We start from the raw sequence: 8,152 nt of genomic DNA on the forward strand, positions 1-8,152 counted from the left end.
ATCTTATTTTCTATCCCTTTCCTAATAATTCCTAGCATCCTATTTGCCTTTTTGACCGCCGCTGCACTCTGTGTGGAAGTTTTCAGAGAACTGTCCACGATAACCCCAAGATCTCTTTCCTGATTTGTTGTAGCCAAATTAGCCCCCATCATACTGTACGTATAGTTGGGGTGATTTTTCCCAATGTCGATGTCATCGCCCAGTAGCCGAAGAGCGTTCCATTCGCAGGACGTGCGGCATCAGGTCGAGCCGCTGTTTTTCTATGGGCTTGGTTGCATGGTGGCATCAGCGCCTGGTAGAACTCGCGTGCGGCCCCACATACGACTCCCGCGTCCACGCAAAACCCACTAGCCCCTGGCCACTCAACAAGTGGCCCGTTTGTTTGTGGCCTGCGGGTAGGGTTGCCAGGTGTCCGGTATTGACCCGGATAGTCTGGTATTTTCGCCTCCTGTCCAGTAAAAAAAATTCAGAAAATACCGGACACCTGGCAACCCTACACACATTCAGCAACTGGGCCCAGCCACACCCCGCCCCCAGGGTCCTAGGACCTTCCTGCTTACCTGGTTCCGCAGGGAAGCTGCCTTCTGACTCCGATCAAGAAAACAAGATGGCCACCAGCAAAAAGCCTAAAGACTTTTCTTAAAGGGGCCCTGCTGTTTTAATGCTGTTTTTTTTTTTTTAATTTTATTTTGTTTTTGCTTAATAACTCTCGGGGTACTTTTTTTTTTCCCCTCAACAACTTTGGTTCCCCCCCCCTTTTTTTTTTCTCCTCGGCAGAATTTTTTCCCTGGTGTTTTTTGGCAGAGGGGGTGGTTCCGTATTTTTGGTTAAACCATCTGGCAACCCTGCTCGCGGGGCGGGTTGGGTTTACAGGGGAGCCCAACACATGGCTCAAGTCCTGCTACGCTGGTTGAGTTTCACATACAAGGCCTTTTCCTATCTTGACTGGAGAGGCTGATGCAACCGAAGGTCTCCAAGGTAGCTCTTCGGGCATCCCCGTCCGAACACGTGGAACAGTTTCCAATTCTGGCTGCCTTACAAGGGTGAATAAACCAGGTTCTAACCCCCCTTTTGGGTTCCCAATGGCTTTGGAATTTTATGCTTCACTTAGTCGGGGCTTTACGTCGGGACTGATTAGTTCCCGGGTGTGTTGCTCTTCACCAGGAGTTTGTTTGAAAAGCCCCCACGGTGGGCCAGGAACTGCCACCCTGCCACGAACCAAACTCAATGAGAGATTTCTTTGTGCCCGGGAGTTCCAGGGACATGTCAATTGGTCCCACCACTGCTCCTCTGTTGTGCCGTCTTTCTGAATGGCCTAAAAAAAATCACTCCTCACCTTTCTGAATGTTGCGGCGCGTTCCATCCCAGAGATGGCAGCATTGCCCCAGTTGGGGAAATGGTACAGCCGGCAAACCCCCCTCGAGTGCAGCGTTTCCAGATTCAACGGAAATCCGACGGCCTCTCCACGGTAATAGACGCTGGGGGCCCCGGCTATGCAGTCCTGCCTGCTGCAAAATATAGCTTGTAGTTGTGTGGCTGACCTCCTGTCCTGGCTAGCTCAGCCCTTTCTTGACAAATGCCTAGGCTCAGAGGTGATCACTCATAAAAATCCAGCCTAGCGTGAGTGCGAGCGCGTGCAATTTCAGCTCAGAGCACCTTTTTGTTACCCAAAACTTGGAAAAAATCAAATTGTCACCGTGCTGGGGAGTGAAACAGCCACAAGACTGCAGCTCTGGAGGGCAGCAAATCCCAAGTCACGGTGTAAGGCCTGACTGGGTGTTCTCCTTGGGTCTATTAAAGCTTGCTTGCCCTGGGGTGTACTTCCGTACCAGGGGCAAGATCATTCAAGGGCCAAACGGAGGCCACCAGTACATTGAGGATCTGAATTGGCTTACATGGAAAGACACTTGTTGATTTCAATGGGCTTTGGATCTGGCCCTCTTTGAAGCCCACGAAGAGCCGTCAGTCTCTGTTTCTGTACACTGCACCCTGTTGTACAGTTACGGCACCACAGTGCATTGAGTGGTTTCACTTTCTGGATGGTAATGGATACCAGAGAGAGGAAATATTGACCATTTACACTGGATTTGTCATTGCATCGAAAAGTTTAATGGGCTGGTGTCAGCAAGCGCAGAAATGTTGGGGGTAAAATTCATGGTAAGTGTAGCTTAACCACTGTCGGGGTTGGGATTGTCGGTGGCCAAGCCTAGTGGTTAGCGACTGGGCGCAGGAGGATCATGTCCAGTCACTGGCCATCGGACAGAAGCCAGAGTAGGTCAGTCACTAGGTCAGAAGGGGGCTAAGCAGCAGTCAGACAGAACCCAATTGTGCAGACATCCTGTGCCTCTTGGTTTAAATAGGAAGCGGTGACCAATCAGAGCTGCTGGTGTTCCTCCAAAGCTGCCTCTCTCATGTAGCATGCGGTTTCACGGTGTCTCCGCTCCATCAGTGGTCGCAAGCTGCTGGCTGAGAACAGGGTGCAGCAGCGTGGGAACCCCGCAGACCCATGTTCAAGACCTGCAGGGTCACGACACACACACACACAGAGGGCTAGATGGTTGGCCTCATGCCATCTCCTGTGTCGGGGTGTGCTGGGAGCATCCGGCATCTCAGCCAGAGCTCCGTGCACCCCCATGATCTAAGGCTGGTGTAACAGAGCTGTGATCGCTCCGTGTGATTTAGCGCATCTATGGACTCTACCTCAGGGGCTGAATTAGCTGCCAACATGTTAACATGCCCCCTATGCCACGCCCTGCACTGAGCAGCCTGGCTGGACCCGTGGTGCCGAAAATTGGTGGTATCCTCTTACCAGCCACGCTCCCCCTTGTTCTGCTTGTGCTTCTGGATCTGTAAGCCACATTGTTTTGTCCCCCTTTGGCACTTGGTGGGCTTGCTAGTTACATCACTTTACACTCTCGCCCATTTTCTAACCCACGTTCTAACTTACGGTACCGGGGAATTTGGCCTGGACACTAATCTAGGACTTTGCGCCACCGAATTTAACGAGGGCTGCCAATTTCCCCGAGCTGACGAACCAGATGCCATGTGCAGCATCGGCGTCTGGTCCGTCTGTCCAGGAAAGTTGGCAAACCTAAGTTTAACCCAAAGTTTCTCCTGATTGCTTAGGGCTGTAAATTTGAGACGTCAGCACCAGTTTAGTTAAACCAATGCAACCCCCTTGTGGGCACTCTTTTTTCTCTTTGAAAGCGAGCTTGTTTTAATTTCAAAAGCTAGCCCAAACGAAGCCACTCGTCAATAGAAATAAGAGCCCACAACAGGGTTTGCCCCCGCATAACTAAAATGGGTTACATCCACATCTTAGATTAAGTTTGACGCAAGCTTCCTGTGTAGGCAAAGCCTCAGCTCAACACTGGAAGTGGCACAGTTGTTTGGAATCTTCCCTCCTTTGGAAAGAACATGGGATATTTGTTAGCGAGACAAGACAGCCGGAGGTAAACAAGGAACTGGCAGCGGGAACGAAGAACTAAATAAGAAATGAACAAATCAAGCCAGTTGGTATTTTTCTGTCTTTGAGCCCAAGGAGAAACCTAACAACTTTTTGAAGTTTTTCTTCACTCAGCACACAGTCAACCTGTGGAACTCCTTGCTAGAGGATGTGGTGAAGACCAGGAAACAGGGTTCAAAAAAGAGCTAGATAGATTCATGGAGGTTAGGTCCATCAATGGCTATTAGCCAGGATGGGTAGGAATCGTGTCCCTAGCCTTTGTCTGTACATGGGTGACGTGCGGATTACCTGTTGTGTTCCCTCCTGGGGCATCTGGTATTGGCCACTGTCGGCAGACAGGATACTGGGTTGGATGGTCCATTGGTCTGACATCTATGCCTTATTGGTCTGACCCCCTTCTTATATTTATGTTCTTATCTTCCCCATTACTGTAGACACAGATACTCCGTGGCCGGTGATCCACTGCAAATTCTGAAGCCTCACCCGGCTATTTAGAACTACATTAGCTTCCAGGAAAATTATCTCCGCTGCATGCCAAAGCAACAACAAACCCAAACAAAAACCCCCGCAGCTTGCAGGGATAGCAATTAAGGATGTAAATATTAGAGAGATGTGGGGGGTAGCAGGAAGGAAATCACTGAACGGTGGCAAGAGGCTGCAGAGCACTGTCTGTATTGAAAACTTTATCATTAGGTTGGCCAGACATTGACTTCACTTTTGCTTGGACACAGCTAAGGAGGAATTTGGCCTCTCGCTAGTAATACACACCCAGTCCAGCAAAACCCATCAGCCCAAGGGACTCGGCCTGTGCTTAAATGTAGGTACTTGCTTAAATGCTTTACTGAATTGGGGCAGTGATTATAAGAGCGTTGCTATAGTGGACAGAGGTACCGGTTGTAGACACGTGACTCGGTATAGCTATTTGGAAAGGGGGTAACTCCTAGTTCTGTGGCTCTTGAGTACAGTCAAAACACCTGTTTGTAGAGATATCTCTGATGATGAAAAGTGCTATGCACCACACACAATTAACTTGCCCTTCCTCTAAAAAGCTCAGCGCCGAAATAAACAAATTCCCCCCGTTAGAGGAAAATAATTCCCTGGCACATTCACATCAATTCGTCCACCTGGCACGAGGCAGCCTTCTGCAAACACCCCAGCCGAGAAGCGTCTCCCTACACGGAGGAGCGGTTTGGAACCGGCGTTATTGACGAACCTCGTGGACGAGCCACGTGCGAGGTTCCCACGTGCGAGGTTCTCACGTGCGGGCTGAGTCAGTGCCTGATCACAAACCAGTGTCCCAGTCTAGCATAGTCTCGTGTGTGGCTTCCGTCTGTGTACACGCACGGGGCAGGAGAGGGGTGTCTCCCCAGCCCCATGTGGGCTTCCCGGACAGGACCCCGGGCGCAAAGAAAACAGGCGCTTCCCAACTGCTAGTCTCCCCTGGAGGGGTGGGAATCAGAGAGGGGTAGGTACAGCCACGGCTTCTCCTCCCTGGTGCAACTGAGCCAGTGCAAGGCACGGGAGCAGGGGACACCAGCCAGGGCTGTTCCTGGGGCATCCCCCAGAGCTTTGAGCACTGAGTCCACTTAGCTCCGAATCAGCAGCATCCAAGCCAAGGGCCCGGTCCTGTTCCTACGCTGGTGGAAAGCAAGGGGGCCCGCACAGAGGCCGGTGGCAGGACCCACAGCCAGTACCCCGTCCCATTGTAGAAAGAGCAGCCACGTTTTGTGAGCCCCCTATGAGAGAGCAGGGGGCGGGGCCTTGCCAGCTGCAGCTGGGTGTGGTTTCACAGGGTGGGCGGAACTTGGGGGGAGCTGGAGTCTGAGCTGGGCCCACATCTGTCCACTAGCTTCTGCTTGCTGCTACCTCCTCCTCCAGGGGGGCGGTCCTTCTCCCAGGGAGCCCAGCTGGGAGAGCGGCAAGTGCCAGGAAGGCAGAGAGGCTAGCCAGCTGCCCACAAACCAGACGCTCCAGCAGTACCCGGGGGCTGGAAGGAAATGCCCACGGCCAGTCTGCAACAGGAGAGTCCGCCCTGGACGTGGGCAAGTGTGGCTAGGGACAGGACGTCCTATAGTGGAGGTCTGGGAGCACCGCTGAGAGAGCCAGAGCAGAGCAAATTGCTTAGAACCAGGGCTACTTACAGCCCAAGACTGGGGGTTCTCCACTGTAAGGCACCGAACCAGACACAAAGAGCGCTCCAGCTGCCTCTCTGGCCAGCACGAAGTCTCACAAGAACACCCCCTTAGACACCCCAGCTTTCCCTGTGTCACAACCAGCACCCCTCCTTACCCAGATGAGAGGTGATGGAACCAATCTCAACAACTCCGAACAGGTTCTCCAGGTCCCAAAGGCCTTACCCACTCTTTGCTGTAAGTAAGGACAGTAACGGCGTTACGTTAAAAATCACATCTCATCCCCAGCCGGGTAGTTCTCATTAGGATGCAGTAAACACAGGAGGGGACGTCTCTGTGGGCACATTAGTGCACTAGCTGGAAATATAAGTATAGTAAAATACAATGATTTAAGGGCCCACTCCCACAGGCCTTACTCAGGCAAATTCCATTTGATATTGGCATTGGAAAAGGTTCCGAAAAGGGCAACAAAAATGATGAGGGGGTTTGGAACGGGTCCCATAGGAAGAGAGATTAAAAAAACTGGGAGTTTTCAGCTCCTTAAAGAGGAGACTAAGCGGGATGGGGGGATATGATAGACGGCTATAAAATCATGAGTGGTGTGGAGAAAGTGAATAAGGAAAAGTTATTTACTTGTTCCCATAACACAAGAACGAGGGGTCACCAAATGAAATGAATAGGCAGCAGGTTTCAAACAAACAAAAGGAAGTTTTTCTTCATGCAGCGCACAGTCAACCTGTGGAACTCCTTGCCAGAGGACGTTGTGAAGACTAGGATTTTAACTGAGTTCAAAAAAGAGCTAGATAGATTCATGGAGGTTAGGTTTATCAATGGCTATTAGCCAGGATGGGTAGGAATGGTGTCCCTAGCCTCTGTTTGTCTGGAGGTGGGTGACAGGGGAGGGATCATGTGATGATTCCCTATTGTGTTCCCTCCCTCTGGGGCATCTGTCATTGACCACTGTCGGCAGACAGGATACTGGGCTAAATGGATCTTTGGTCTGACCCAGTGTGGCCGTTCTTACGTTATGATCTCGACTTGCCAAAGAAAGGAGTTCAGGATCAGGCCCATAGGACAGTCCACAGCAGATAAATGAGAATTGTGCAATAAGTTGGTACACAGTGTTATGGGTTGGGCGCAGCCACTCCTCCTTTAAGATAGTGGAAAAGAGAAAGTTAAGCGCCTTTATGAAACGAGATAGCTGTTTCCACCCAACAGACTGAACATAAGAATGACTGTACTGGGTCAGACCAAAGGTTTATCTAGCCCAGTAGCTTGTCTGCCGACTGTAGCCAGCGCCAGGTGCCCCAGAATGCGTGGTCTGAAGACAATGATCAAGCGATTTGTCTTGTGCCATCCGTCTCCAGCCTCCGACAAACAGAGGCAGGGACACCATTCCTACCCCCTGGCTAATAGCCTTTTATGGACCTAACCTCCATGAATTTATCTAGCTTCTCTTTAAACTCTGTTACAGTCCTAGCCTTCACAGCCTCCTCTGGCAAGGAGTTCCACAGGTTGACTGAGTGACAGGGAGGGATCATGTGAGGATTACCTGTTGTGTTCCCTCCCTCTGGGGCATCTGGCATTGGCCTCTGTCGGCAGACAGGATACTGAGCTAGATGGACTGTTGGTCTGACCCTGTGGGGCCGTTCTTATGTTCTAATGACCCTGAATTTTTGGACTGCTTGGGTCAAAAGGGCAAAATGGGCTGTTAGGAGTAGGAGAGAGACTGGAAGTGGGCATTCCTGGAAAACCAAGATGGAAGATGTCAAAGCCATGAGGGATGGCCAGCAGCTTGGGGACTAAGGGGTTAACTATTTCTCTGTACCTAACCAGGTATCTGCTCAGCCATTAGAAATGCAGACACAGATTTCAAACTGAGACAAAGGAATTTGGGGGTTTTCCCTCCTTTTTCTCTTGAGCCAGTTTTCTCTCTAGATACTGAGGGAAACAGAAGACATGTCTCTCTCCAAGAAAAAGACTCTTCATAATGTGTAAGTAGGGTAAAGTCTAGAGAAATCCTCCAGGTTTTATTGTTTTCTGGTTTGGGATTTTGGATCTGATGTCTGTGCTGTTAGAAATGGATTTTCCTCTCTTTTGCAACTAAGTTTTGGCCCATGGGGGAATCCTCCATGAGAATATTAATTGGTGGCTCTTACTATCTAGACATTCCAACTATGCTTGTAATTGGGGTATTGTTTTAATAATAAAAGTTCTTTCCTTTTTTAATTAACCTGGTCTTGGTTCATTTCTGTGTTCTGGAAAGTCTTCCTGTGGGATCTGCATGCCTCTGACGAGGGGACAGCAATCACAGACTGCAGCTGGTATTTTCTTTTCTTTTCAAGCTCTTTGGGGAAAAGAGCTTGGGGTGCCCTAGGTTGGTTTCAAGTGTGCACCCCTGTTTGTGGGTTCAATAGCACGTGATGGTGGCAGCGGATTCCCCAAAATCTGGGTATTAGCATTTGGGGGGGAGTTTTTGTACCAAAGCCTGTAGAGATCAGGTTTAGGGGTTGCTTTTGCCGGCCCCTACTTCTGCATTCATCATGCCAAAGTG

This window comes from Pelodiscus sinensis, chromosome 5, assembly GCF_052426305.1.
Source record: "Pelodiscus sinensis isolate ZL-2025 chromosome 5, ASM5242630v1, whole genome shotgun sequence".
NCBI lineage: Eukaryota > Metazoa > Chordata > Testudines > Trionychidae > Pelodiscus > Pelodiscus sinensis.